This window comes from Ambystoma mexicanum, chromosome 1q (genome assembly GCF_040938575.1).
Source record: "Ambystoma mexicanum isolate Mex_15411 chromosome 1q, UKY_AmexF1_1, whole genome shotgun sequence".
NCBI lineage: Eukaryota > Metazoa > Chordata > Amphibia > Caudata > Ambystomatidae > Ambystoma > Ambystoma mexicanum.
Window position 1 is genome coordinate 1,550,026,042 of NC_090922.1, and position 26,920 is coordinate 1,550,052,961.

Consider the following 26,920-nt stretch of genomic DNA (forward strand, 5'->3'; position numbering starts at 1 on the left):
TTTCAGTGGGTGGAGGATGATTCTGGCTGCTGCATTTGGAATGGCTTGCAGGGGGCATGGATGCTGCTGGGGAGTCAGTGTCGCTTGGCGAGAGCTGGGGAGATGTGTGAATATTTCAGTGGGTGGAGGATGATTCTGGCTGCTGCATTTGGAATGGCTTGCAGGGGGCACAGATGCTGCTGGGGAGTCAGTGTGGCTAGGTGAGAGCTGGGGTTATGTGTAAATGTTTCAGTAGGTGTAGGATGAGTCTGGCTGCTGCCTTTGGTATGGCTTGCAGGGGGGGCATGGATGCTGCTGGGGAGTCAGTGTCGCTTGGCGAGAGCTGGGGAGATGTGTGAATATTTCAGTGGGTAGAGGATGAGTCTGGCTGCTGCCTTTGGTATGGCTTGCTGGGGAGCAGGGATGCTGCTGGGGAGTGTGTGTAGCTGTGCGAGAGCTGGGGAGATGTGTGAATATTTCAGTAGATGGAGGATGAGTCTGGCTGCTGCCTTTGGTATTGCTTGCAGGGGGCAAGGATGCTGCTATGGATTGAGTAGGCTGGGCGAGAACTGGGGAGATGTATGAATATTTCAGTGGGTGGAGGAGGATTCTGGCTGCTGCATTTGGAATGGCTTGCAGGGGGCACAGATGCTGCTGGGGAGTCAGTGTGGCTAGGTGAGAGCTGGGGTTATGTGTAAATGTTTCAGTGGTTGGAGGATGAGTAGCTGCTGCCTTTGGTATGGCTTGCAGGGGGCAGGGATGCAGCTGGGAGTAAGTGTGGCGTGGCGTGAGCTAGGGAGACGTGTGAATATTATAGTAGGTGGAGGATGAGTCTGGCTGCTGCCTTTGGTATGGCGTGCAGGGGGCACGGATGCTGCTGGGGAGTCCCAATGCATGAAGGTACAAAGACTCTACTTCAAAGTGGGTGCCATTTCCCTCTTGTCTGTCCATTCATATTCTCTCCTCTCTCTGGTATGGATTCAGAGGTCTACCGTTACATGGCGCTATGTCCTGGAATACTTGTCATAGCTGGCCATTTGTATTGCATGTTTTGGCATGTGCGGGCACTTGTAAGGTGCCTTTTGTTAGCCTCTCCTTAGTGTATTCTTTAAAGTCTTCACAGAGGAGGAGGCATCCCATTTAGAACATTTCTATAGACTCTCTGGGGCTTAGTATCTCCTGCATGTATGTTCCCATATGCAGTTACTTATCTCTACGTTACAGAATGCTACATTGAGCATATTGGTGCAACCTTAATTGTGAATATAATGGGATGGCTCTAAGACGTTTTGATGGAACAGAGATATCATATGGGTTGGACAAAGAAGACCTGCCAAGTGACTGGTATTGACTGGACATAGGAACCAGATATTTCCACTAAAAAGATAAACAATTGCAGTCTGTGGAATATTTGTCCCATGGTTAGAAGCTATACGTTGGGACTGGCCGTCATGATGAAGCAGACTTTCCCAAGTCCCAGCTATCAGAGTAACCTTTCTTTTTTTAACAGAATCTTTTCACAACATGTTATTGTTTTCCATTCTTGCTTTTATGGCCCTGTTTGAAGGAAAAAAGAAACACAGGATTAGTCTTCCACAAGTGACACATACATTCTCGTTTGAAAAAGCAAATAGGCATGTTTTCACTTAATACAAATCCTGGAACACTACTGAATTATTTAGAAGACACTTGTTAAATGGGAAGCATAACTGATCCACAATCTCATGAACAGGATTAACACAATTATCATGAAATGTATGGCCCATTGACCATTCCCACATCATGCTTTGGCACTGAAATCAATAAAGAAGTGCCACACTGGCCAACAGCCAGGATTGACAGAGGGTGGTGAAGCTCGGTCACTGAGGATGAAGGCCATCCTGTCAGCCGGTCATGGCTGGTTGTGGTCAGCTGACACGCTCTAAGGTGCACAGAAAAGATGGTGGAACAGGAACTAAGGAAAGGAAAGCTTGAGTGCAGTGTACTGAAAAAAGGATGCTGGCCGTGGCCAATTTGCTGAGATCCTCTTTGTCGATACCGGAGGAGGATCTTTGGCTTCCTGTAGTGTCCAGCAGAGAAGGAGAGACTAGGTTAGCCATTCCAAGATGCAAAGCAAAGATGAACGGTGAAGATAGTGATAGCCCGTGTAGGGGAACAATGAATAGGGAACAGTAGAGAAGCAGATAGTTTGCAGTTAGCCATAATAAGAAGCCATAAAGAACAGAAAGTGTCCTGATTATAAGAAAGTCTTCACACTATAATTTCATGAGCAGAAAGGTTTTGCTTAAACTGTTTTGTCTCGGAACCATAGCATCCACCAATAGTGTTCTACATCATAGGGTTAGTCACAGGTCCTGCAGATCAGTGGCAACTATGACATTGGCACTGGCATTAGAACAGAGGGAGGATATTGTGTTGGGATCTCTCCTTGAGGCGGTTGTGCCCCCTTCAGTAGTCTCCCTGCTTCTGCAAACCACACAACATATTCAGATTCTTGTTACGCTTCTGGAGTAGCTCAAGACTTGGTAACTCTGGAAGCACAGGGGATGTCGAACACCGACGTGATCTTATTCAGGCAGGAACTATGAGAAGAGTATATGGATAAGTATGTTCCTGTCTGAGCCAGACACCTTGTGGTAAATGATCGAAAATGTCAGCAAGTTATACAAGAAAAAACAGGATCCTAACCCAGCAAAAAGTGCAGGTTGCCCTTATTGAGGGGATTGATGGGACCCTGTTGGCCTCCGTCCTGATCAAACTGGAGACTTGTCCAGAAATGCAATGGGTATGTGTAGGAATCTTGTGTGCGATGCAATGACGTACTGGCAGCAAGTGCAGAGACCTCCTGGCTTTAGTTGTGTGATCTCTGTTGTTCTTTCCAAAAATGGCCCCATTCTGAATCACCTGCAATGTTCTAAGGTTGTTTTCAGTGGTGCCAATCATCAAACTGTTGCAATAATCAAGACGGAAATTAACCAATGCTGAGGAAACTGATGCAAGGTTGGTGGTTGTGAGATGGGGTTTGATTTGGCGCTAAAGTTTATTTACATAGGAAAGGGAGGCCTTGATCTATAGGACATGTTTATGTAATTCTTTTGAGCTGATTAGTTGGGCCGACAAGCATGAGCTCGGTTTTATCATTGTTCAAAGCAAGTGAGTTCATGACCATCCATGTTTGGATCACATTTTCAGGATCGAGATCATAGTTTCCAGAAAGCTCAACACAAGCTGAGTTTTGTCAGCATAATTTGTATATTTTGCATCTATACCATCAAGCATATCAAATAAGGGACGTACATAGATATCAAATAAGGTAGGCGAAAGGCATGCACCTTGTGGGACGCCATATGCTAGGATCTCTGGCTGTGATTGGAAGCCACCAATAGCAACCCTGGCTGATCTTGAACTGAGAAAGAATGACATTCAATCTATAGTCTGCCCGGAGCAATTCCTGAGACTGCTCAGCCTCTCCAGCAGCTTGGAATGATCTAGAAAGTCAAAAGCTGCTGAGAGGTCGGGCAGCATAAACAGAGCAACTTTACCCCTTTCAGTGATCTCAACAAGATTCTCTCTCAAATTTAACATGGCAGTCTCCGTCACATGCATGGCACGAAACCCTGACTGGTGAACACCTAGTTCATTACGATCATCAATAACTTTCAACAAAAAAGGATCGGTAGTAATTGGGCATTAATTCCCAACTATCTCAGGATAAAGTGTTATTTTATGGAGAACGGGAGTAATCCAGACCTCCTTAAGACATTCAGGTACCGCCGCACATGAACCGGAGGAGTTAACGAGTTCAATAACTAGAGGAGCAAGACATTTGGATGCAGTCCTTGACAACAGGACCTGAACAAACGTCACCAGGGCAAATAGTGGGTTTCAAACCTGAGATAATGTCAAGGAGAGGATCTCCAGGACCAAGAGAGAATGATGGAATGGCAACAGAGATTAGAATGGGATCCTTAATAGACACATCATGAAGAACGAGATCTCAAAACTGTGCCTTGATGGTGTCCCGAATGGGTTTGGCTTTTTCAATAAAGCCATCTTGGATTTTGTTTACATCAGGTGTTGCTAGATTGCCTCGGGGCAAAAGGGGTTGTTGTTCCCTCTAGTTCTTTGAGGATTAAAAAGAGCTCTTTGTCTGAATTTGCTTGGAGATTCTGATGTTAAAAAGGTCCTTTTTTGCAGACAGCATAGTGTGTTTATAGTTCAAGGCACTGCAGCTTTGTATGTGGCGAGTGTAAGGGCGCTAGGGTTTTTCCTCCAGATCCTATGATTAAGAATATCCGAAGAAAACCAATATTTATTACGTGCTTCAGTTTGTAATATTTTAGTTCAGACTGAAGTAATGTGCAGGAACTTGTAAGTAAGAATATGTACATCATTAGTTATAGATAGGTTTGTAGTCATGGGGATAACAGCCCGTTTGAAGGCCTCAAGTGAGATATTACGTAAGTTTCTGGTTTTTATGTTGTGTCTAGATTCATATTGATCTTTTGGTATGGGGCAGGAAGTACTTAGTCCAAAGCTATTAGATAATGGTCGGTCTATGGGCATGAAGAAATATTAGGAGTAGATGTTTCCAAGCATAGGGTTGGTACCCAGTCTCGTATATGGCCAGCTGTGTGTGCGGGCTCGGATATCATTAGATTAGAGCCCATGGACTGGAATGAAGAGTGTAAAGGTTATCCTTTCATTAAACCCCCATAAGTTAAAATCTCCCAGAACAGTGTCCAGGCAGGAAGGTTTGCCTTCATCAGAGACCAAAGCTATTAGCTGTTCTTCAAAATTAGGTGCGACAGAAGGTGGACGATATAAAATTAAAACATGAATAGTGGAATTGTGATCACTCTGTAGTTTTATAGATAGGTATTCACAATCATCCAAGGTGTTGGGGATAGTGAGTCTGGCTGCTGCCTTTGGTATGGCTTGCTGGGGGGCAGGGATGCTGCTGGGGAGTCAGTGTGGCTGTGCGAGAGCTGGGGAGATGTGTGAATATTTCAGTAGGTGGAGGATGAGTCTGGCTGCTGCCTTTGGTATGGCTTGCAGGGGGAACGGATGCTGCTGGGGAGTCAGTGTGGCTTGGCGAGAGCTGGGGAGACATGTGAATATTTCAGTAGAGGGAGGATGAGTCTGGCTGCTGCCTTTGGTATGGCTTGCACGGGGGCAAGGATGCTTTCTGGGAGTCAGTGTAGCTTGGTGAGAGCTGGGTTGATGTGTGAATATTTCAGTGGTTGGAGGACGAGTCTGGCTGCTGCCTTTGGTATGGCTTGCAGGGGGGCACGGATGCTGCTGGGGAGTCAGTGTCGCTGTGCGAGAGCTGGGTTGATGTGTGAATATTCCAGTAGGTGGAGTATGAGTCTGGCTGCTGCCTTTGGTATGGCTTGCAGGGGCGCACGGATGCTGCTGGGGAGTCAGTGTCGCTTGGCGAGAGCTGGGGAGATGTGTGAATATTTCAGTAGGTGGAGGATGAGTCTGGCTGCTGCCTTTGGTATGGCTTGCAGGGGGGCAAGGATGCTGCTGGGGAGTCAGTGTTGCTTGGCGAGAGCTGCGGAGATGTGTGAATATTTCAATGGGTGGTGGACGAGTCTGGCTGCTGCCTTTGGTATGGCTTGCTGGGGGGCAGGGATGCTGCTGGGGAGTCAGTGTGGCTAGCTGAGAGCTGGGGAGATGTGTGAATATTTCAGTGTGTGGAGGATGAGTCTGGCTGCTGCCTTTGGTATGGCTTGCAGGGGGACAAGGATGCTTTTTGGGAGTCAGTGTAGCTTGGTGAGAGCTGGGTTGATGTGTGTATATTTCAGTAGGTGTAGGATGAGTCTGGCTGCTGCCTTTGGTATGGCTTGCAGGGGGACAAGGATGCTTTTTGGGAGTCAGTGTAGCTTGGTGAGAGCTGGGTTGATGTGTGTATATTTCAGTAGGTGTAGGATGAGTCTGGCTGCTGCCTTTGGTATGGCTTGCAGGGGGCATGGATGCTGCTGGGGAGTCAGTGTCGCTTGGCGAGAGATGGGGAGATGTGTGAATATTTCAGTGGGTGGAGGATGAGTCTGACTGCTGCCTTTGGTATGGCTTGCTGGGGAGCAGGGATGCTGCTGGGGAGTCAGTGTCGCTTGGCGAGAACTGGGGAGATGTATGAATATTTCAGTGGGTGGAGGATGATTCTGGCTGCTGCCTTTGGTATGGCTTGCAGGGGGTCAAGGATGTTGCTGGGGAGTCTGTGTGGCTTGGTGAGAGCTGGGGTTATGTGTAAATATTTCAGTGGTTGGAGGATGAGTAGCTGCTGCCTTTGGTATGGCTTGCAGGGGGCAAGGATGCTGCTATGGATTGAGTAGGCTGGGCGAGAGCTGGGGAGATGTATAAATATTTCAGTGGGTGGAGGATGAGTCTGGCTGCTGCCTTTGGTATGGCTTGCAGGGGGGACAGATGCTGCTGGGGAGTCAGTGTGGCTTGGCGAGAGCTGGGGAGATGTGTGAATATTTCAGTAGGTGGAGGATGAGTCTGGCTGCTGCCTTTGGTATGGCTTGCAGGGGGGCAGGGATGCTGCTGGGGAGTCAGTGTCGCTTGGCGAGAGCTGGGGAGACGTGTGAATATTTCAGGAGGTCGAGGATGAGTCTGGCTGCTGCCTTTGGTATGGCTTGCAGGGGGGGGCATGGATGCTGCTGGGGAGTCAGTGTGGCTGGGCGAGAGCTGGGTTGATGTGTGAATATTTCAGTGTGTGGAGGAGGAGTCTGGCTGCTGCCTTTGGTATGGCCTGCAGGGGGGCAAGGATGCTGCTGGGGAGTCAGTGTGGCTTGGCGAGAGCTGGGTAGATGTGTGAATATTTCAGTGGTTGGAGGATGACTCTGGCTGCTGCCTTTGGTATGGCTTGCAGGGGAGCAAGGGTGCTGCTGGGGAGTCAGTGTGGCTAGGTGAGAGCTGGGGAGACGTGTGCATATTTCAGTAGGTGGAGGATGAGTCTGGCTGCTGCCTTTGGTATGGCTTGCAGGGGAACAAGGGTGCTGCTGGGGAGTCAGGGTCGCTTGGCGAGAGCTGGGGAGATGTGTGAATATTTCAGTGTGTGGAGGATGAGTCTGGCTGCTGCCTTTGGTATGGCTTGCAGGGGGGCAAGGATGCTTTTTGGGAGTCAGACGAGCTTGGTGAGAGCTGGGTTGATGTGTGGATATTTCAGTAGGTGTAGGATGAGTCTTGCTGCTGCCTTTGGTATGGTTTGCAGGGGGCAAGGATGCTGCTATGGATTGAGTAGGCTGGATGAGAGCTGGGGAGATGTATAAATATTTCAGTGGGTGGAGGATGATTCTGGCTGCTGCATTTGGAATGGCTTGAAGGGGGCACGGTTGTTGCTGGGGAGTCAGTGTGGCTGGGTGAGATCTGGGTTGATGTGTGAATATTTCAGTAGGTGGAGGATGAGTCTGGCTGCTGCCTTTGGTATGGCTCGCAGGGGGAACAGATGCTGCTGGAGAGTCAGTGTGACTGGGTGAGAGCTGGGGAGATGTGTGAATATTTCAATAGGTGGAGTATGAGTCTGGCTGCTGCCTTTGGTATGGCTTGCAGGGGGATATGGATGCTGCTGGGGAGTCAGTGTGGCTGGGCGAGAGCTGGGTTGATGTGTGAATATTTCAGTGGTTTGAGGATGAGTAGCTGCTGCCTTTGGTATGGCTTGCAGGGGGCAAGGATGCTGCTATGGATTGAGTAGGCTGGGCGAGAGCTGGGGAGATGTGTATATATTTCAGTGGGTGGAGGATGATTCTGGCTGCTGCATTTGGAATGGCTTGCAGGGGGCATGGATGCTGCTGGGGAGTCAGTGTCGCTTGGCGAGAGCTGGGGAGATGTGTGAATATTTCAGTGGGTGGAGGATGATTCTGGCTGCTGCATTTGGAATGGCTTGCAGGGGGCACAGATGCTGCTGGGGAGTCAGTGTGGCTAGGTGAGAGCTGGGGTTATGTGTAAATGTTTCAGTAGGTGTAGGATGAGTCTGGCTGCTGCCTTTGGTATGGCTTGCAGGGGGGGCATGGATGCTGCTGGGGAGTCAGTGTCGCTTGGCGAGAGCTGGGGAGATGTGTGAATATTTCAGTGGGTAGAGGATGAGTCTGGCTGCTGCCTTTGGTATGGCTTGCTGGGGAGCAGGGATGCTGCTGGGGAGTGTGTGTAGCTGTGCGAGAGCTGGGGAGATGTGTGAATATTTCAGTAGATGGAGGATGAGTCTGGCTGCTGCCTTTGGTATTGCTTGCAGGGGGCAAGGATGCTGCTATGGATTGAGTAGGCTGGGCGAGAACTGGGGAGATGTATGAATATTTCAGTGGGTGGAGGAGGATTCTGGCTGCTGCATTTGGAATGGCTTGCAGGGGGCACAGATGCTGCTGGGGAGTCAGTGTGGCTAGGTGAGAGCTGGGGTTATGTGTAAATGTTTCAGTGGTTGGAGGATGAGTAGCTGCTGCCTTTGGTATGGCTTGCAGGGGGCAGGGATGCAGCTGGGAGTAAGTGTGGCGTGGCGTGAGCTAGGGAGACGTGTGAATATTATAGTAGGTGGAGGATGAGTCTGGCTGCTGCCTTTGGTATGGCGTGCAGGGGGCACGGATGCTGCTGGGGAGTCAGTGTGGCTTGGCGAGAGCTGGGGAGATGTGTGAATATTTCAGGAGGTCGAGGATGAGTCTGGCTGCTGCCTTTGGTATGGCTTGCAGGGTGCAAGGATGCTGCTATGGATTGAGTGGGCTGGGCGAGAGCTGGGGAGACGTGTGAATATTTCAGGAGGTCGAGGATGAGTCTGGCTGCTGCCTTTGGTATGGCTTGCAGGGGGGCATGGATGCTGCTGGGGAGTCAGTGTTGCTTGGTGAGAGCTGGGTTGATGTGTGAATATTTCAGTAGTTGGAGGATGAGTCTGGCTGCTGCCTTTGGTATGGCTTGCAGGGTGAGAGCTGGGGTTATGTGTAAATATTTCAGTGGTTGGAGGATGAGTAGCTGCTGCCTTTGGTATGGCTTGCAGGGGGCAAGGATACTGCTATGGATTGAGTAGGCTGGGCGAGAGCTGGGGAGATGTGTACTTATTTCAGTGGTTGGAGGATGACTCTGGCTGCTGCCTTTGGTATGGCTTGCAGGGGGGCAGGGATGCTGCTTGGGAGTCAGTGTCGCTTGGCGAGAGCTGGGGAGATGTGTGAATATTTCAGTGTGTGGCGGATGAGTCTGGCTGCTGCCTTTGGTATGGCTTGCAGGGGGGCATGGATGCTGCTGGGGAGTCAGTGTGGCTGGGCGAGAGCTGGGTTGATGTGTGAATATTTCAGTAGGTGTAGGATGAGTCTGGCTGCTGCCTTTGGTATGGCTTGCAGGGGGCACGGATGCTGCTGGGGAGTCAGTGTGGCTTGGGCGAGAGCTCCCTAACAATACAGCTGAGTGCCCCCTCCTGAAGGATCTTACACATGCTCCCTAAAAATACAGCTGAGTGCCCCCCTCTCCTGAAGGATCTTACACATGCTCCCTAACACAGCTGAGTGACCCCCCTCCTGAAGGATCTTACACATGCTCCCTAACAATACAGCCGAGTGACCCCTCCTGAAGGAACTTACACATGCTCCCTAACAATACAGCTGAGTGCCCCCCTCCTGAAGGATCTTACACATGCGCCCTAACAATACCGCTGAGTGACCCCCTCCTGAAAGAACTTACACATGCTCCCTAACAATACAGCTGAGTGCCCCCCGAAGGATCTTACACATTCTGCCTAACAATACAGCTGAGTGCCCCCCCCATGAAGGATCTTACACATGCTCCCTAACAATGCAGCTGAGTGCCCCCCTCCTGAAGGATCTTACACATGCTCCCTAACAATGCAGCTGAGTGCCCCCCTCCTGAAGGATCTTACACATGCTGCCTAACAATACAGCTGAGTGCCCCCCTCTCCTGAAGGATCTTACACATGCTCCCTAACAATACAGCTGAGTGCCCCCTGAAGGATCTTACACATGCTGCCTAACAATACAGCTGAGTGCCCCCCCATGAAGGATCTTACACATGCTCCCTAACAATGCAGCTGAGTGCCCCCCTCCTGAAGGATCTTACACATGCTCCCTAACAATGCAGCTGAGTGCCCCCCTCCTGAAGGATCTTACACATGCTCCCTAACAATACAGCTGAGAACCCCCTCCTGAAGGATCTTACACATGCTCCCTAACAATACAGCTGAGTCCCCCCTCCTGAAGGATTTTACACATGCTCCCTAACAATACAGCTGAGAGCCCCCCTCCTGAAGGATTTTACACATGCTCCCTAACAATACAGCTGAGAGCCCCCCTGAAGGATCTTACACATGCTCCCTAACAATACAGCTGAGTCCCCCCTCCTGAAGGATCTTACACATGCTCCCTAACAATACAGCTGAGTGCCCCCCTGAAGGATCTTACACATGCTGCCTAACAATACAGCTGAGTGCCCCCCTCCTGAAGGATCTTACACATCCTCCCTAACAATACAGCTGAGTCCCCCCTCCTGAAGGATCTTACACATGCCCCCTAACAATACAGCTGAGAGCCCCCCTGAAGGATCTTACACATGCTCCCTAACAATACAGCTGAGTCCCCCCTCCTGAAGGATCTTACACATGCTCCCTAACAATACAGCTGAGTGTCCCCCTGAAGGATCTTACACATGCTCCCTAACAATACAGCTGAGTGCTCCCCTGAAGGATCTTACACATGCTCCCTAACAATACAGCTGAGTCCCCCCTCCTGAAGGATCTTACACATGCCCCCTAACAATACAGCTGTGTACTGTAACGCTCACCTGATTCCCGTAGAGGCGCCGGTCTTGACTGGGCGTATACCGTATCTTCAAAGGTGATGTGTAACACACGGCTGGCTCTTTGGGCTGGACCTCTGTGCACTGTGTGCCTGGCTCGAAGGGTAAGATGTCTGCAGATAGAAAATATGGGATTAATGAACTGGGTTATTGAATGTCTCTCTCTTCTTCCCTTTCTCTTCTCCTGTAGAACCCCAAAGGTTAACGCTCTCACCTTAGGTAAGTGAACGCCGTGCTCTCCATCTGCCTCGAGGCAGGGTGCTGTAACCAGTTTCTTCACTGGATAAGGGGAGCAGGCCTCTTGATTTAAGAGGACTGCTGTCCGTCGTTTACTGCACGAACGGTAAGTTTCGAGTAATTCTAATGTCTTTAAAGTCTTTAGTAATGATGTCTCTTGTTTTGCAGGGTTCCGGCGATGGCGGATGACGGGCTGAAGTGAGTTGAAGATGGAGCCGTGTGATGAATACAAGCGCCTGGAAGCACGTAAGTAAGCGCTTGTTGCCTGCTTCACGATGCGCTCTAACTGTCTTTTTATTTTGCAGGTACAAGTTCGGAGCGGCTGCAGGGTGCCGGAATACCCACTGGGTTAGATGTGGAAAGGAGTAATGGCAAGTGAGTATTAAAGTTCCCCAATGTCTTTAAACGCACCTTGTTTTGTCTTTCAGATGCGGGATGCAGCGCCGAAGGCCTCCGGAGCGTGCAAAGAGTTGGTAAGCTTTTGTCTTTCAGATGCCGGAATGCAGTGTGAAGACCTCCGGAGCGCACGAAGAGTAGGTAAGCCTTTGTCTTTCAGATGCCGGAATGCAGCGCGACGCGTTGGTGACAGCCGATGGACCAGGTAAGTGAAGAGCTGTCACTGAAGACAGTAATGCTAACCTGTTCTTTCTTGTCTTTATAGGTGTTGCTGAAGACTGGATTCAGGATGGTAAGCCTTTTCCCTTAGGCCCAGGATCAGATGCAGAAGACACGATGAGCGTTCTGCTGCTGAGGATGCAGAATAACGCAAAGCAAGATTCATCCATCGGGTGTGGTTTAAATAGCCTCCTGTAGTGTTTAGGTGTCTCCTTCCACAGCCACGCCTAGGTAAGAAAAGAGTTCCTGCTTTCCAGAAGAGTTCCAGTGTTCTGAATCTAGGGAGTGGCTCCTGCCCCACCCAACAGGAAAAGTAGTTCCAAACAGAAGAGGATCAGAGGCTCAACTGGCAGGCAAGTAAGCAGCATGGTCTGCTGCAGGTAAGTCCACCCAAGCATTATGAGCCCGGCGCTTCCAGCGCTGGGACTGGGCATATTTATGAGCCTGGTGCCACTGGCACCAGGACTGGGTCCAAAAGGTCCCAATTGGGACCGGTTGGCACTCGGAACCTGGGTTATGGATCTGCTTCCAAGGGAGTTGGGAAAACCCTGACCTTTTGGAAGCAGAGATCATGACAGTACCCCCCCTCAAGGCCCCTCCCAAACCAGGCTTCTCCGGGGGTTTTGGCTTGTCAGGAAATCTTCGGTGAAATCTTTTGATTAGGCGAGGAGCGTGGACATATTCAGCAGGTTCCCAGGATCTCTCTTGGGGGCCGTAGCCTTTCCAGTCAATTAGGTAAAATAGTTTAGATTTGGAGATCTTGGAGTCCAGAATGCTTTTGACTTCAAACTCGAGTTCTCCATCAACTAGGATAGGTTTTGGAGATTTGGTTAGTCGGGTTTGAGGTTGCACGGGTTTTAATAGAGAGACGTGGAAGACCGGATGTATCTTCTTGTGCGGGGGCAAGTCCAACTTGACCGCTACTGGGTTTACTATGGTAGTGATGGAATAGGGACCAAGGTATCTTGGGTTGAATGTGCGTGGCCCTTTTAGAGGTAGATATTTGGTGGATAACCAGACTTGATCCCCTACTTGATAGTGAGGGGCTTCCTTCCGATGTTGATCTGCTCCTTTCTTGTATTGTTCTTTAGCCCTTTGAAGGTGAGAAACAGCTTCCTTAAAGGCTTGGGTGATTGTAGAATGCAGGTAGTCTACTGCTGGTGTTTCAAGATCTTGGAGGGGATCCAACTCCGAGGTTCGAGGGTGACTGCCGTACAAAAGAAAAAACAGGGTTTTCCCAGTTCCCGAATGGACAGAGTTATTGTAGGCATATTCGGCTATCCAAAGGATGTCTTTCCAAGTTTTTTCAGTTTGTTGCAGCATGCAGCGTAAATACTGTTCCAGAGTTTGATTGGTCCTCTCGGTTTGTCCGTCGGTCTGAGGGTGGTGACTGGTCGATAGTCTCACATCAATTTGAGCCGACCGACAGCAACTTCGCCAAAAATGAGAAATAAATTGACTACCTCGATCCGAAATTAGAACCGAAGGAAAACCGTGCAGTCGGACGATGTTTTCGAGAAATTCTCGTGCCAGAGTTGCTGCTGTTGGCAAGCCTTTGAGCGGAATGAAATGCGCCATCTTGGAGAATAAGTCCACGATTACTAGAATCGTATTGTATCCGGAGCATGGAGGTAGATCGGTGATGAAGTCCATCGAAAGCGTATGCCAAGGGCGAGGTGGGATGTCAATAGGGCGTAAGAGGCCTGCTGGTCTTTCCTTTTGACTCTTGTTTTGGGCGCATACTCCACAGGACATTATAAAGTCTCTGATATCTTTTTTCCAAGACGGCCACCAGAAGTAGCGCTTGATCTTTTCTGAGGTCTTGGCCATACCGGGATGTCCTTCCATTAAAGAATCGTGATAACAAGAGATTACTTTTTTCTGTAAATCTGTGCTGGGTAGGTATAATCGTTCTTGGAAATACAATAAGTTGTCCTTTACTGCAAAGTCCTTTCCCTGCAGATGCTAATTCTGTATGTCTGCTGGAGTTACAAGTTGCCTGGCTTTATCCTTAACTTCCTCTATGGATTCTGTGGCGATTACACCCAGAATTCTTTGTTCGGGAATGATTGGTACAGGTTTAGGGTTGTTCAAGTGTTCTTCCACTCCCATCCGAGAAAGGGCATCAGCTTTACCGTTTTTTGTACCAGGTCGATAGGTAATTATGAAGTCAAACTCGGCAAAGAATAATGCCCAACGGAGTTGTCTAGAGGATTGGGCTTTTGCGGTTTTCAAATATTGCAGGTTTCGGTGATCCGTAATCACAGTAACGGTGTGTCGGGCCCCCAGCAGATAATGCCGCCAAGCCTTAAAGGCAGACTTGATAGCCAGAAGTTCCTTGTCAGTAATCGTGTAATTGATTTCAGGAGGCGAGAATTTGCCGGACCAAAATGCCACGGGATGCAACTGATTGGTTACCGGGTCCTTTTGTGATAGAACTGCCCCCATGGCAAGGCTTGAAGCATCAGTTTCCACGATGTAGGGGAGTTCGGGGCGAGGGTGTTTTAAGATTGGTGCAGAGATAAATTTAGTCTTCAAATCCTGGAAAGCTTGTTCCGCCTCGGTAGACCATTCAAAACGTTTGTTTTTCTTTAACAAGGCAGTGATGGGCTGGACTATTCGAGAGAATTCGGGGATAAACCTGCGGTAAAAGTTAGCGAAGCCTAACATGCTTTGCACACCTTTTACGGAGGATGGTGATGGCCATTTGAGCACTGCATCGACCTTCTTTGAATCCATACGCACTCCGCCAGGTGATAATATGAATCCCCAGAATTCAACTTCAGTCACGTTGAAAACACATTTTTCCAACTTAGCGAAAGGTTTGTGTTGACGCAATCTTTCGAGGACCATTTTCACGTGTTTCCGATGTTCAGATTCCGATGAAGAATAAACGAGGATGTCGTCAATGTAAACAACAACACACACATCTATGAGCTCTCTGAGGACATCGTTCATAAAATATTGAAAGGCGGCCGGGGCATTGCAAAGTCCGAAGGGCATGACCTGATATTCAAATAGCCCATACTTGGTGCGGAAGTCCGTCTTCCATTCATCGCCCTCTTTTACTCGTACCAAGTGGTAAGCTCCTCTAAGATCCAGCTTTGTATATATGCATGCTTTTCTGACTTGGTCCAGGAGTTCAGGGATCAAAGGTAACGGATATCTATTCTTAACGGTGATCTGGTTCAGGGAGCGATAATCTATACAAGTTCTAAGGTCTCCTTCCTTTTTTGGAACGAAGAACAAAGCTGAAGAAGCAGGGGACTTGGAAGGACGAATAAACCCATTTGCCAGGTATTGATCCAGGTATTGTCGAAGGTGAAGGTTCTCAGGCTCGGTGAGGGCATAAATTCTACTACAAGGAGGAGTAGATCCAGGTATCAGGTCTATCTGGCAGTCATAAGACCTATCAGGAGGTAGAGAGTTAGCCTGATCCTTCCGGAAAACATCTTGGTATTCTAGATATTCGGGAGGTAACTGGGGAGTCTCTGAAGAAATTGCTGCCAGTGCAACACCAGGTGGAGGGTGACAAGTAGAGACACATTCTGGAAACTGGACCGTTCTTGCTCGCCAATCGATCAGAGGATTGTGTTTCTCTAACCAAGGTATTCCTAGAATAATCTGAAACTGAGGGGCCTTGATCACATCGAACACGATCTTCTCATGGTGTCCATCTTGACTTACTAGCGTCACTTCTTGAGTGGTATGCGTTACTGGCCCGGAGGCTATCTCCGTACCATCCACCGTAGTAATGACGTCCTTTACAGCCTTGGGACAAAGAGTTAGATTCATCCTCAAAACCATTTCATGATCCACATAATTGCCGATGGCACCGCTGTCGACGTAAGCTTCAATTGCATGTAATCGATCCGGATTATCAGGGCTAATGAGGACCATAGGTATCACTAAATGCGAGGTCACGGAACTGGTGTTCATGCTCGGCAAGAGGACCTCTATTCTTGTCGGGCGAGGTCGTTTCCCTGCTCAGAGTTTGTAACTTTGGTAACTGCAGCTCCAACTGCCTTCTTGGCAGGTTTCACCGGACAGTCTCGAAGAAAGTGCCCTGAGTTTCCGCAATAGAGGCATAATTGCAACTGTTTTCTCCTTTCCCGCTCCTTTTGTGTTAGAGGACCTTTCAGACCCCCTATTTGCATGGGTTCCCCGGAGTCTACTCCTTTGGAAGGAGTTGGCGGTTTGGAAAATACTCGAGCATCAAACTTGGAATGATCGGCCTTCCTGTTCTGCAGTCTGTGACCTATTTGAACGACTAAGTCTATATAGTCCGAACAATCTTGTGGGGGATTCACTACTTGGGCTAACACATCTTTGAGCTCTCCACGTAGACCTCTATAAAACAGCATAATCCTTTTGTCCTCAGGCCATTGAGTTTCCACTATCAGTCTGTTGAAAGACGCAATATAAGCCAAAAGGTCTTGATTACCTTGTCGCAACGAAAGAAGCTCATTGTCCAAGGCCTGCCCCTGTGAATGTCTTGCGAACAGTTTTTCCATACTGAGCTGAAAAGCTTGAAAATCATGGAGGACCGGATCATCTTGATTTACTAGAGGGATCGACCAGTCTGCCGCATTGCCACTAAGGTACGAAAGCACGAAAGCTACTTTAGCTTGATCAGTTGGAAAGGCTGCTGGCCGGCATAAGAAGTGCAACCGGCACTGATTGATAAATACTGCAAACCTCTTTGGGTCACCAGAAAATCGTTCGGGCGGAGCCAGAGGTACATTCCCAGGTAGGTTGATCTGCACTGGATTCATAGAGGATGTAGAAGGAAGATGCGGGTAACGGGGTCTGTCCGGCTTGTGACCGTAGCAATTGTCTAGCGAGATCATCTGTTCGCTCCTTGGAAATAATCAGTTCCCTTCTTAGAGCGTTCGTTTCCTGACGGGCTGCATGCACTTCTGCCCTTAGTTCCCCAAGTAACTGGGCTAGCTGGTCGGTATCCGAGGTTTCCATAGCGCCTGGACGGGAGTTTTGTGGTAGGCTTTGCGTTCTGTAACGCTCACCTGATTCCTGTAGAGGCGCCGGTCTTGACTGGGCGTATACTGTATCTTCAAAGGTGATGTGTAACACACGGCTGGCTCTTTGGGCTGGACCTCTGTGCACTGTGTGCCTGGCTCGAAGGGTAAGATGTCTGGAGATAGAAAATATGGGATTAATGAACTGGGTTATTGAATGTCTCTCTCTTCTTCCCTTTCTCTTCTCCTGTAGAACCCCAAAGGTTAACGCTCTCGCCTTAGGTAAGCGAACGCCGTGCTCTCCACCTGCCTCGAGGCAGGGTGCTGTAACCAGTTTCTTCACTGGATAAGGGGAGCAGGCCTCTTGACTTAAGAGGACTGCTGTCCGTCGTTTACTGCACGAACTGTAAGTTTCGAGTAATTCTAATGTCTTTAAAGTCTTTAGTAATGATGTCTCTTGTTTTGCAGGGTTCCGGCGATGGCGGATGACGGGCTGAAGTGAGTTGAAGATGGAGCCGTGTGATGAATAGAAGCGCCTGGAAGCACGTAAGTAAGCGCTTGTTGCCTGCTTCACGATGCGCTCTAACTGTCTTTTTATTTTGCAGGTACAAGTTCGGAGCGGCTGCAGGGTGCCGGAATACCCACTGGGTTAGATGTGGAAAGGAGTAATGGCACGTGAGTATTAAAGTTCCCCAATGTCTTTAAACGCACCTTGTTTTGTCTTTCAGATGCGGGATGCAGCGCCGAAGGCCTCCGGAGCGTGCGAAGAGTTGGTAAGCTTTTGTCTTTCAGATGCCGGAATGCAGCGCGAGGCGTTGGTGACAGCAGATGGAGCAGGTAAGTGAAGAGCTGTCACTGAAGACCGTAATGCTAACCTGTTCTTTCTTGTCTTTATAGGTGTTGCTGAAGACTGGATTCAGGATGGTAAGCCTTTTTCTTAGGCCCAGGATCAGATGCAGAAGACACGATGAGCGTTCTGCTGCTGAGGATGCAGAATAACGCAAAGCAAGATTCATCCATCGGGTGTGGTTTAAATAGCCTCCTGTAGTGCTTAGAGGTCTCCTTCCACAGCCACGCCTAGGTAAGAAAAGAGTTCCTGCTTTCCAGAAGAGTTCCAGTGTTCTGAATCTAGGGAGTGGCTCCTGCCCCACCCAACAGGAAAAGTAGTTCCAAACAGAAGAGGATCAGAGGCTCAACTGGCAGGCAAGTAAGCAGCATGGTCTGCTACAGGTAAGTCCACCCAAGCATTATGAGCCCGGCGCTTCCAGCGCTGGGACTGGGCATATTTATGAGCCTGGTGCCACTGGCGCCAGGACTGGGTCCAAAAGGTCCCAATTGGGACTGGTTGGCACTCGGAACCTGGGTTATGGATCTGCTTCCAAGGGAGTTGGGAAAACCCTGACCTTTTGGAAGCAGAGATCATGACATGTACCCCCCTCCTGAAGGATCTTACACATGCTCCCTAACAATACAGCTGAGTGCCCCCCTCCTGAAGGATCTTACACATGCTCCCTAACAATACAGCTGAGTGCCCCCCTCTCCTGAAGGATCTTACACATGCTCCCTAACAATACAGCTGAGAGCCCCCTCCTGAAGGATCTTACACATGCTCCCTAACAATACAGCTGAGTGCCCCCTCCTGATGGATCTTACACATGTTCCCTAACAATACAGCTGAGTGCCCCCTCCTGAAGGATCTTACACATGCTCCCTAACAATACAGCTGAGAGCCCCCTCCTGAAGGATCTTACACATGCTTCCTAACAATACAGCTGAGTGCCCCCTCCTGATGGATCTTACACATGTTCCGTAACAATACAGCTGAGTGCCCCCTCCTGATGGATCTTACACATGCTCCCTAACAATACAGCTGAGTGCCCCCCTCCTGAAGGATCTTACACATGCTCCCTAACAATACAGCTGAGTGCCCCCCTCCTGAAGGATCTTACACATGCTCCCTAAAAATACAGCTGAGTGCCCCCCTCTCCTGAAGGATCTTACACATGCTCCCTAACAATACAGCTGAGAGACCCCTCCTGAAGGAGCTTACACATGCTCCCTAACAATACAGCTGAGAGCCCCCTCTCCTGAAGGATCTTATACATGCTCCCTAACAATACAGCTGAGAGCCCCATCCTGAAGGATCTTACACATGCTCCCTAACAATACAGCTGAGTGCCCCCCTCCTGAAGGATCTTACACATGCTCCCTAACAATACAGCCGAGTGACCCTCCTCCTGAAGGATCTTACACATGCTCCCTAACAATACAGCTGAGTGCCCCCCTCCTGAAGGATCTTACACATGCTCCCTAACAATACAGCCGAGTGACCCCCCCTCCTGAAAGATCTTACACATGCTCCCTAACAATACAGCTGAGTGTCCCCCCCTGAAGGATCTTACACATGCTCCCTAACAATACAGCTGAGTCCCCCCTCCTGAAGGATCCTACACATGCTCCCTAACAATACAGCCGAGAGACCCCCCTCCTGAAGGATCTTACACATGCTCCCTAACAATACAGCTGAGTGTCCCCCCCTGAAGGATCTTACACATGCTCCCTAACAATACAGCTGAGTCCCCCCTCCTGAAGGATCTTACACATGCTCCCTAACAATACAGCTGAGTCCCCCCCTCCTGAAGGATCCTACACATGCTCCCTAACAATACAGCCGAGTGACCCCCCTCCTGAAGGATCTTACACATGCTCCCTAACAATACAGCTGAGTGCCCCCCTGAAGGATCTTACACATTCTCCCTAACAATACAGCTGAGTGCCCCCCCTCCTGAAGGATCTTACTCATGCTCCCTAACAATACAGCCGAGTGACCCCCCCCCTTCTGAAGGATCTTACAAATGCTCCCTAACAATACAGCTGAGTGCCCCCCCTGAAGGATCTTACTCATGCTCCCTAACAATACAGCCGAGTGACCCCCTCCTGAAGGATCTTACACATGCTCCCTAACAATACAGCTGTGTGCCCCCTCCTGAAGGATCTTACACATGCTCCCTAACAATACAGCGGAGAGCCCCCTCCTGAAGGATCTTACACATGCTCCCTAACAATACAGATGAGTCCCCCCTCCTGAAGGATCTTACGCATGCTCCCTAACAATACAGCTGAGTGCCCCCCTCCTGAAGGATCTTACGCATGCTCCCTAACAATACAGCTGAGTGCCCCCCTCCTGAAGGATCTTACACATGCTCCCTAACTATACAGCTGAGTGCCCCCTCCTGAAGGATCCTACACATGCTCCCTAACAATACAGCCGAGTGACCCCCCTCCTGAAGGATCTTACACATGCTCCCTAACAATACAGCTGAGTCCCCCCTCCTGAAGGATCTTACACATGCTCCCTAACAATACAGCTGAGTCCCCCCTCCTGAAGGATCATACACATGCTCCCTAACAATACAGCTGAGTGCCCCCCTCCTGAAGGATCTTACACATGCTCCCTAACAATACAGCTGAGTGCCCCCTGAAGGATCTTACACATGCTCCCTAACAATACAGCTGAGTGCCCCCCCTGAAGGATCTTACACATGCTCCCTAACAATACAGCTGAGTGCCCCCCTGAAGGATCTTACACATGCTCCCTAACAATACAGCTGAGTGCCCCCCTGAAGGATCTTACACATGCTCCCTAACGATACAGGTGAGTGCCCCCCTCCTGAAGGATCTTACACATGCTCCCTAACAATACAACTGAGTCCCCCCTCCTGAACGATCTTACACATGCTCCCTAACAATACAGCTGAGTGCCCCCCTCCTGAAGGATCTTACACATGCTCCCTAACAATACAGCCGAGTGACCCCCTCCTGAAGGATCTTACACATGCTCCCTAACAATACAGCTGTGTGCCCCCTCCTGAAGGATCTTACACATGCTCCCTAACAATACAGCGGAGAGCCCCCTCCTGAAGGATCTTACACATGCTCCCTAACAATACAGATGAGTCCCCCCTCCTGAAGGATCTTACACATGCTCCCTAACAATACAGCGGAGAGCCCCCTCCTGAAGGATCTTACACATGCTCCCTAACAATACAGATGAGTCCCCCCTCCTGAAGGATCTTACGCATGCTCCCTAACAATACAGCTGAGTGCCCCCCTCCTGAAGGATCTTACGCATGCTCCCTAACAATACAGCTGAGTGCCCCCCTCCTGAAGGATCTTACACATGCTCCCTAACTATACAGCTGAGTGCCCCCTCCTGAAGGATCCTACACATGCTCCCTAACAATACAGCCGAGTGACCCCCCTCCTGAAGGATCTTACACATGATCCCTAACAATACAGCTGAGTCCCCCCTCCTGAAGGATCTTACACATGCTCCCTAACAATACAGCTGAGTCCCCCCTCCTGAAGGATCATACACATGCTCACTAACAATACAGCTGAGTGCCCCCCTCCTGAAGGATCTTACACATGCTCCCTAACAATACAGCTGAGTGTCCCCTGAAGGATCTTACACATGCTCCCTAACAATACAGCTGAGTGCCCCCCCTGAAGGATCTTACACATGCTCCCTAACAATACAGCTGAGTGCCCCCCTGAAGGATCTTACACATGCTCCCTAACAATACAGCTGAGTGCCCCCCTGAAGGATCTTACACATGCTCCCTAACGATACAGGTGAGTGCCCCCCTCCTGAAGGATCTTACACATGCTCCCTAACAATACAACTGAGTCCCCCCTCCTGAACGATCTTACACATGCTCCCTAACAATACAGCTGAGTGCCCCCCTCCTGAAGGATCTTACACATGCTCCCTAACAATACAGCTGAGTCCCCCCTCCTGAAGGATCTAACACATGCTCCCTAACAACACAGCTGAGTGCCCCCCTCCTGAAGGATGTAACACATGCTCCCTAACAATGCAGCTGAGTGCCCCCCTCCTGAAGGATCTTACACATGCTCCCTAACAATACAACTGAGCCCCCCCTCCTGAAGGATCTTACACATGCTCCCTAACAATACAGCTGAGTTCCCCCCTCCTGAAGGATCCTACCCATGCTCCCTAACAATACAGCTGAGTGCCCCTCCTGAGGAATCTTACACATGCTCCCTAACAATACAGCCGAGTGCACCCCTGAAGGATCTTACACATGCTCCCTAACAATACAGCCGAGTGACCCCCCTCCTGAAGGATCTTACACATGCTCCCTAACAATACAGCTGAGTGCCCCTCCTGAGGAATCTTACACATGCTCCCTAACAATACAGCCGAGTGCCCCCTCCTGAAGGATCTTACACATGCTCCCTAACAATACAGCTGAGTGCACCCCTGAAGGATCTTACACATGCTGCCTAACAATACAGCTATGTCCCCCCTCCTGAAGGATCCTACACATGCTCCCTAACAATACAGCTGAGTGCCCCCCTCCTGAAGGATCTTACACATGCTCCCTAACAATACAGCCGAGTGACCCCCCTCCTGAAGGATCTTACACATGCTCCCTAACAATACAGCAGAGTGCCCCTCCTGAGGAATCTTACACATGCTCCCTAACAATACAGCCGAGTGCCCCCTCCTGAAGGATCTTACACATGCTCTCTAACAATACAGCTGAGTGCCCCTCCTGAGGAATCTTACACATGCTCCCTAACAATACAGCCGAGTGCCCCCCTCCTGAGGAATCTTACACATGCTCCCTAACAATACAGCCGAGTGCCCCCTCCTGAAGGATCTTACACATGCTGCCTAACAATACAGCTGAGTTCCCCCCTCCTGAAGGATCCTACACATGCTCCCTAACAATACAGCTGAGTGCCCCTCCTGAGGAATCTTACACATGCTCCCTAACAATACAGCCGAGTGCACCCCTGAAGGATCTTACACATGCTCCCTAACAATACAGCCGAGTGACCCCCCTCCTGAAGGATCTTACACATGCTCCCTAACAATACAGCTGAGTGCCCCCTCCTGAAGGATCTTACACATGCTCCCAAATAATACAGCTATTTCAGTGGTTGGAGGATGACTCTGGCTGCTGCCTTTGGTATGGCTTGCAGGGGGGCAAGGATGCTTTTTGGGAGTCAGTGTAGCTTGGTGAGAGCTGGGTTGATGTGTGAATATTTCAGTAGGTGTAGGATGAGTCTGGCTGCTGCCTTTGGTATGGCTTGCTGTGGAGCAGGGATGCTGCTGGGGAGTCAGTGTGGCTGTGCGAGAGCTGGGGAGATGTGTGAATATTACAGTGGTTGGAGGATGAGTCTGGCTGCTGCCTTTGGTATGGCTTGCAGGGGGCAAGGATGCTGCTATGGATTGAGTAGGCTGGGCGAGAACTGGGGAGATGTATGAATATTTCAGTGGATGGAGGATGATTCTGGCTGCTGCATTTGGAATGGCTTGCAGGGGGCACAGATGTTGCTGGGGAGTCAGTGTCGCTTGGCGAGAGCTGGGTTGATGTGTGAATATTTCAGTGTGTGGAGGATGAGTCTGGCTGCTGCCTTTGGTATGGCTTGCAGGGGGGCAAGGATGCTTTTTGGGAGTCAGTGTAGCTTGGTCAGAGCTGGGGAGATGTGTGAATATTTCAGTGGTTGGAGGATGAGTCTGGCTGCTGCCTTTGGTATGGTTTGCAGGGGGCATAGATGCTGCTGGGGAGTCAGTGTGGCTGTGCGAGAGCTGGGGTTATGTGTGAATATTTCAGTAGATGGAGGATGATTCTGGCTGCTGCCTTTGGTATGGCTTGCAGGGGGCACAGATGCTGCTGGGGAGTCAGTGTAGCTTGGTGAGAGCTGGGGAGATGTGTGAATATTTCAGTGGTTGGAGGATGACTCTGGCTGCTGCCTTTGGTATGGCTTGCAGGGGGCAAGGATGCTGCTATGGATTGAGTAGGCTGGGTGAGAGCTGGGGTTATGTGTAAATATTTCAGTGTTTGGAGGATGAGTAGCTGCTGCCTTTGGTATGGCTTGCAGTGGGCAAGGATACTGCTATGGATTGAGTAGGCTGGGCAAGAGCTGGGGAGATGTGTAATTATTTCAGTGGTTGGAGGATGACTCTGGCTGCTGCCTTTGGTATGGTTTGCGGGGGGCACAGATGCTGCTGGGGAGTCAGTGTCGCTTGGCGAGAGCTGGGGAGATGTGTGAATATTTCAGTGGGTGGAGGATGAGTCTGGCTGCTGCCTTTGGAATGGCTTGCAGGGGGGCAAGGATGCTGCTGGGGAGTCAGTGTCGCTTGGCGAGAGCTGGGGAGATGTGTGAATATTTCAGTGGGTGGAGGATGAGTCTGGCTGCTGCCTTTGGTATGGCTTGCAGGGTGGCAAGGATGCTGCTGGGGAGTCAGTGTGGATTGGCGAGAGCTGGGGAGACGTGTGAATATTTCAGTGGGTGGAGGATGATTCTGGGTGCTGCATCTGGAATGGCTAGCAGGGGGCACGGATGTTGCTGGGGAGTCAGTGTGGCTGGGTGAGATCTGGGTTGATGTGTGAATATTTCAGTAGGTGGAGGATGAGTCTGGCTGCTGCCTTTGGTATGGCTTGCAGGGGGCAGGGATGCTGCTGGGGAGTCAGTGTAGCTGGGCGAGAGCTGGGGAGATGTGTGAATATTTCAGTGGGTGGAGGATGAGTCTGGCTGCTGCATTTGTAATGGCTAGCAGGGGGCACGAATGTTGCTGGGGAGTCAGTGTGGCTGGGTGAGAGCTGGGTTGATGTGTGAATATTTCAGTAGGTGTAGGATGAGTCTGGCTGCTGCCTTTGGTATGGCTTGCTGGGGAGCAGGGATGCTGCTGGGGAGTCAGTGTGGCTGTGCGAGAGCTGGGGTTATGTGTGAATATTTCAGTAGGTGTAGGATGAGTCTGGCTGCTGCCTTTGGTATGGCTTGCAGGGGGACAAGGATGCTGCTGGGGAGTCAGTGTGGCTGGGTGAGAGCTGGGGAGACGTGTGAATATTTCAGGAGGTCGAGAATGAGTCTGGCTGCTGCCTTTGGTATGGCTTGCAGGGGGGCAAGGATGCTGCTGGGGAGTCAGTGTCGCTTGGCGAGAGCTGGGGAGATGTGTGAATATTTCAGTAGTTGGAGGATGAGTCTGGCTGCTGCCTTTGGTATGGCTTGCAAGGGGGCAAGGATGCTGCTGGGGAGTCAGTGTCGCTTGGCAAGAGCTGGGGAGATGTGTGAATATTTCAGTAGGTGGAGTATGAGTCTGGCTGCTGCCTTTGGTATGGCTTGCAGGGGTGCAGGGATGCTGCTGGGCAGTCAGTGTCGCTTGGCAAGAGCTGGGGAGATGTGTGAATATTTCAGTAGGTGGAGGATGAGTCTGGCTGCTGCCTTTGGTATGGCTTGCAGGGGGGCACAGATGCTGCAGGGGAGTAAGTGTGGCTTGGCGAGAGCTGGGGAGATGTGTCAATATTTCAGTGGGTGGAGGATGATTCTGGCTGCTGCATTTGGAATGGCTTGCAGGGGGGCACAGATGCTGCTGGGGAGTCAGTGTCGCTTGGCGAGAGCTGGGGAGATGTGTGAATATTCCAGTAGTTGGAGGATGAGTCTGGCTGCTGCCTTTGGTATGGCTTGCAGGGGGGGCTGGGATGCTGCTGGGGAGTCAGTGTGGCTGGGCGAGAGCTGGGTTGATGTGTGAATATTTCAGTGTGTGGAGGATGAGTCTGGCTGCTGCCTTTGGTATGGCTTGCAGAGGGGCAAGGATGCTTTTTGGGAGTCAGTGTCGCTTGGCGAGAGCTGGGGAGATGTGTAAATGTTTCAGTGGTTGGAGGATGACTCTGGCTGCTGCCTTTGGTATGGCTTGCAGGAGGCACAGATGCTGCTGGGGAGTCAGTGTGGCTAGGTGAGAGCTGGGGTTATGTGTAAATGTTTCAGTGGTTGGAGGATGAGTAGCTGCTGCCTTTGGTATGGCTTGCAGGGGGGCAAGGATGCTGCTGGGGAGTCAGTGTGGCTTGGCGAGAGCTGGGGAGACGTGTGAATATTTCAGTAGGTGGAGGATGAGTCTGGATGCTGCCTTTGGTATGGCTTGCAGGGGGGCACGGATGATGCTGGGGAGTCAGTGTGGCTGAGCGAGAGCTGGGTTGATGTGTGAATATTTCAGTGGGTGGAGGATGAGTCTGGCTGCTGCCTTTGGTATGGCTTGCAGAGGGCAAGGATACTGCTATGGATTGAGTAGGCTGGGCGAGAGCTGGGGAGATGTGTAATTATTTCAGTGGTTGGAGGATGACTCTGGCTGCTGCCTTTGGTATGGCTTGCAGGGGGGCACAGATGCTGCTGGGGAGTCAGTGTCGCTTGGCGAGAGCTGGGGAGATGTGTGAATATTTCAGTGGGTGGAGGATGAGTCTGGCTGCTGCCTTTGGTATGGCTTGCTGGGGGGCACAGATGCTGCTGGGGAGTCAGTGTAGCTGGGCGAGAGCTGGGGAGATGTGTGAATATTTCAGTAGGTGGAGGATGAGTCTGGCTGCTGCCTTTGGTATGGCTTGCAGGGGGGCACAGATGCTGCTGGGGAGTCAGTGTGGCTTGGCGAGAGCTGGGGAGATGTGTGAACATTTCAGTGGGTGGAGGATAAGTCTGGCTGCTGCCTTTGGTATGGCTTGCAGGGGGGCAAGGATGCTTTTTGGGAGTCAGTGTAGCTTGGTGAGAGCTGGGGAGATGTGTGAATATTTCAGTGGTTGGAGGACGACTCTGGCTGCTGCCTTTGGTATGGCTTACAGGGGGCAAGGATGCTGCTATGGATTGAGTAGGCTGGGCGAGAGCTGGGGAGATGTGTAATTATTTCAGTGGTTGGAGGATGACTATGGCTGCTGCCTTTGGTATGGCTTGCAGGGGGCAAGGATGCTGCTGGGGAGTCAGTGTCGCTTGGCGAGAGCTGGGGAGATGTGTGAATATTTCAGTGGGTGGAGGATGAGTCTGGCTGCTGCCTTTGGTATGGCTTGCTGGGGGGCAGGGATGCTGCTGGGGAGTCAGTGTGGCTGTGCGAGAGCTGGGGTTATGTGTGAATATTTCAGGAGGTCGAGGATGATTCTGGCTGCTGCCTTTGGTATGGCTTGCAGGGGACAAGGATGCTGCTATGGATTGAGTGGGCTGGGCGAGAGCTGGGGAGACGTGTGAATATTTCAGGAGGTCGAGGATGAGTCTGGCTGCTGCCTTTGGTATGGCTTGCAGGGGGGCATGGATGCTGCTGGGGAGTCAGTGTCGCTTGGTGAGAGATGGGTTGATGTGTGAATATTTCAGTAGTTGGAGGATGAGTCTGGCTTCTGCCTTTGGTATGGCTTGCAGGGGGGCATGGATGCTGCTGGGGAGTCAGTGTCGCTTGGTGAGAGCTGGGTTGATGTGTGAATATTTCAGTAGTTGGAGGATGATTCTGGCTGCTGCATTTGGAATGGCTTGCA

General features: G+C 50.5%; 1 long non-coding RNA gene across 1 annotated transcript in view; it reads right to left on the reverse strand.

Annotated features, from left to right (window-relative positions):
* Positions 1-868: 868 nt before the first annotated feature.
* LOC138552083 (uncharacterized) overlaps positions 869-26,920 on the reverse strand; it is a 220,519-nt gene continuing 194,467 nt past the window's right edge. The window contains exon 3 of the long non-coding RNA XR_011295782.1: positions 869-1,536. This is a non-coding gene — a long non-coding RNA (uncharacterized lncRNA). The remainder of the gene's footprint in view (positions 1,537-26,920) is intronic.